A 4,097-nucleotide genomic window follows, 5' to 3' on the forward strand; every position below is an offset into this window, starting at 1 on the left:
AAGCCCAGGATCCCCCACACACATGTCCCTCTGGGGTTCTGGCTGGGGGCAGGCAGCAGGTGCTGTGCGTGATGACCTGGCAGTGCTGAGGCAGGGGCACTGCTTCTCCCTCCCAACAGCTTTACAGAGCCTACATTTCACCAGCTACAAAGCGCTGACACTCGCACTCCCACTTAATTCCGGCAGTGCAGACCATTCTGGGGCTATGAGCCTTGGAAAAAGCTGATCTAGTTCACCCAGAGGGGAAGTGTAAATCCTCATTCAGCCCCTGGCAGGGAGCACTGCCACCTCTGCAGCCTGCTTTTGTGCTTTCATCTCCCGCTTGCAGTGAGAGGATGGAGCTCCATCCCATGGAGACCAACTGGGGAACCCATAGGTTGTTGTGATGAAGTCAGTGCAGAGAGGACCTGCTGCTGGTGCCCCAGAGTAGTACCCCCACAAAGGTACTCCTGCAAGTACAGGCCCTGAAACCAACATCTAGGTCCTTCATTTGCTTATGAGCAGACTTTGTTGCAAACAGGCTGAACAAAGTTAGTTCCTGAGCAGATTCTTGTCTCGGGTGCCTGTTTCAAAGGGTTTGGAGAGCCAGCCTATTTCTGGAAGGAACAAAGTGCCATTTCCTGATTTATTTCCAGTTTGAGTGGGACTGCAAAGTTCTTTTTCAAGGTTGAGGAGGAGGGCAGAAGGATTATCTCACAAACAGCTGTGGTGCCTTGAGCCCTAAAATACTCTGTGAAAGAGGATCCTGGCCCTATCGCTGAGCCCAGCCAAGAGCTTTCCATTTATTGTTCTTTGTAAAGCACCTGCGCTGCAGGATGTCATTTATCTTCATGCAGAGGACAGAGCTGTGATTTAAGTCCCCAGAGAGCCCTGTACGTCCGATGACACCAGCTGGGCATCCCAGCATCACTCCAGACCAACACAGAAAGGACAAACTGGAACCTATGGGTCCTCAGGGGACAGGATGAGAGCAGGGCAGCAGGGGTACATCCCTTCTGCCCCATCTTGAGTCCCCAGCAGCTAAAACTGGCAAATCCCAACATTCATCTTTTGGAAGTCCCTCCATTTCTGAGGTCACTTGCCCCCTTTTTAGGGGTGAGAAACAAAGAGAGGTCAGAGCCCTGCATGGGAGAAGCTCCAGAGTGATCCCCTTTGACTGTGGGAATGGATGTATGACATCCTTGGGTCCCACAGAAAGGTCCTGAGCTGGAATCCCACCTTCATTAGCGAGGCAATTATCCATGCAGGCTCTCCAGAGAGGCCTTGCAGATCAGCTTTACATGCGGCAGAAAACAGTGACATCCCAGTGCTTTCCAAGCAATTCAATTTTCTCGTACTCAGGAGAGCAAGTGTATACTCTCTTCTCTTCCAGAACACTCCACAGCCTAGATTTTAGGAATAATTACTGCTCTTCCTCCAGTGGTACCACTAACAAGGATCCTCGCAGTGCCAGGGCACATTCCAGCTCTGTTCTCCTGAGAGCATCTCCTGCACATCAGAGCCCTGATGGTGCTCCTGCTTCTGCCCTTGCCCTGTTAGTGGGCAGGGCAGGGCTGGGACTCCATGCTGAGGGCTGGAAAAGATGGACCAGAGCTGCTGCAGCACTGCACTTGGTGGACACAATGCTCCATAACTCTTTCCTAGCTAAGGAAATAATAACAACAGAGTAAAATTAGTCTCCTGCACTAAAAGACAGGAGTGTGCATTATGGTTTGTGCGTGGTTCTCCCAGTGTCTCCCCAGGATGAGGCTCCTCCAGAAAAAAAGGCAGCCCTGTGAGCAGCCCTGGTCCAGTGTGAGGCCATAACTCAGCTCTGTCAGCAGCTTCAGCAGCCCCACACCAGGACCACCCCCACTGTGTGCTCCCCCCATCCTCATCTCCCCATCAATCCCACTCACCGCAGCCACGGAGATCTGACTGGAAATCAATAGGGCACTGGCTCACACCTGGGGAAAGCTGAGCAGCACTGCAGGGTGCAGAAAGAGGAGAGCTCTGACATATCTCACTGCAATGCTTCCAGAGGACAGCCAGGCATAACTGCCCCACTGACCCACCTCTATCCCAGGGTGACCCTTTGGGGTGCAGTGGCCATACTAAGCATGCCAGGCTGTGCAACCAGCAACACCACTTGGGCTCAGCAGCAGGCTCAGGGATGGGTCCCATCCTCTTATCCAATATAGCACACATCTACCTCATCCTGCACCTTCTTCCCATCCAACAGGTTTGTATTCCAGGCTAACAAACCAACTGCTTTTACAACAAATCCTCTCAGAACTCTCCCAGACAGCTACTTGGTGCTTGTGGCCTGCTCCGGATGCAGCATCATGGAGCTGCTGGTAACCCTGCCATAAATATGTTTTTAATGTTTAATTTGCATCTCACTCACATTCAATAACTGCTCTGGGAAATCTAAAGTGCATCTCAAAAACGGAACCACAATCATTATTGAATATTAGATACCATCACTGGAGTATTAAAAACATATTTCTGTATGGAACTAAAGTTTGCACACACAGTGCAGAGCCGCACCACACACATTGTGTGCCATGCACCGACAGAATGACCAGCTCTCTATTACAACCCTAACAACAACCCACATTCCCATTGCATTTCCCATCAGAAGGGTCCCAGAGCAAGCAGCATGCAATGCACAGCCCCTCCTGGAAGCCACTGCCTCCCTGAGCTCTGGGGACAACTCAGTGCCCAAAGGCACCAGGACAGAGCCTAAACCACATCAGCTCTGATGCTTCAGACTGATGCATGGGTAGCCACAAGTTAAAACAGCAAGCCCAGCAGTGGCAGCTGGGTGCATGAATAGAGAGATATGCTCCTAAGAGGCCACTTAGCTACATTCACGCTCTGTTTTACCTGGTTTGCTCACTCCAGCATGGTGCTGGCACAAGCAAATGAGACTTGCAGCTGAGCAGAACCTTTTCAAAGCCAGCCCCAATTAAGCGTACTCACAGGATTAGTGTACATATTCTAACAATGCAGATAATAATAAATAAAGAGAGAACATGCATTAGTTCCATCCAAGGCTCTGCAAATACCCAGAATTAGTGAGTCAGTGTAAGAATAGACCATCCAGCCATTATTTCCCCATCCTCCATATTTTCATCCCCCAACGGATGCACTCAAGGGAACGGATTGAGAGCATCTCTGTGAGACACTTCCTCAGTAATTTGACTGCAAGGGTTTTGCTTCTGTTCTCCCAAGCAATTGGAGAGGAATCAGCACTTCCCTTGATGAAGCAGAACTTTGATATCACCAGGCAGAACTGCTTCATGCCTCCAACACTTGCATGCTTTACTGTTGCAGAGGTGATGATCACGGACCCCAGCAGCTGTGGAGCACTGCTAAACAGAGGGACACTGATCTGCTGCTGGAGTCCCTTCAGATGCTGCCTGCTCTCTAGCTCTGGTTTTGTCTTTCTTGGGCTAAAATCAAATTCATTTTGTAGAGAAAGGGACTGCTGTCCAAAGGCAGCAGGGGAACAGCACAACGCTCAGCTCTCCCCATGCCAGGACTCAGTCTGAACACCAGGCTGCTCCCAAGTTCATTAAGGTTAATAAATCAGCTTTTCACACAAGGGCAAAATTATCCCTTGGTCTTTCCCAAAACAGGATTTTGCAGGGCTACAGACAGGCTCAGGTAGGTGCTGGGCAAACTGGTGGAAGAGCAACGCAACCCAGGCTGCCAGCAACCTGAATGCTCTCACTGCTTGGTAAATCCCTACATTTTAAAACCCAATATCAGAAGGTAGAAGAGAAAGGCTGATCTGGTTCTACATTATTTCTTGTATATGTTATCTCAGAATCATGCCAATATCATTTTACTGCTCCTGTCATCCTGGAATAGGAAAAAGCAAGGCACAACATATGAAGGCGTTCATGTGGCACACTGAGCCACACAGCTGGCACCAAGGAGAGGCCCATTGCCATGTGGCAATGCCTTCATCCACCCCATCACCAAGAGGAAAATGCCTTGGGGGGGGGGGAGGGAAGCAGCCCAGTGTGGGGCACAGGGACACCCCCACCCCAAAGCTGACAGGCAGCCACTGAGCCAGGCTGGCAGATGGAGAGGAAGCAGCAGCTCTC

The 4,097-nt window shown here is 50.5% G+C and overlaps 1 long non-coding RNA gene across 1 annotated transcript; it reads right to left on the minus strand.

Annotated features, from left to right (window-relative positions):
- Positions 1-254: 254 nt before the first annotated feature.
- On the minus strand, positions 255-1,967 carry LOC107312488. The gene is made up of 2 exons (XR_001554505.1): positions 1,899-1,967; positions 255-1,644 (listed from the first exon to the last, which is right to left on the minus strand). It is a non-coding gene; the product is annotated as an uncharacterized LOC107312488 (long non-coding RNA).
- Between the last annotated feature and the right edge of the window lie 2,130 nt (positions 1,968-4,097).

This window comes from Coturnix japonica, chromosome 4 (genome assembly GCF_001577835.2).
Source record: "Coturnix japonica isolate 7356 chromosome 4, Coturnix japonica 2.1, whole genome shotgun sequence".
Taxonomy (NCBI): Eukaryota; Metazoa; Chordata; class Aves; order Galliformes; family Phasianidae; genus Coturnix; species Coturnix japonica.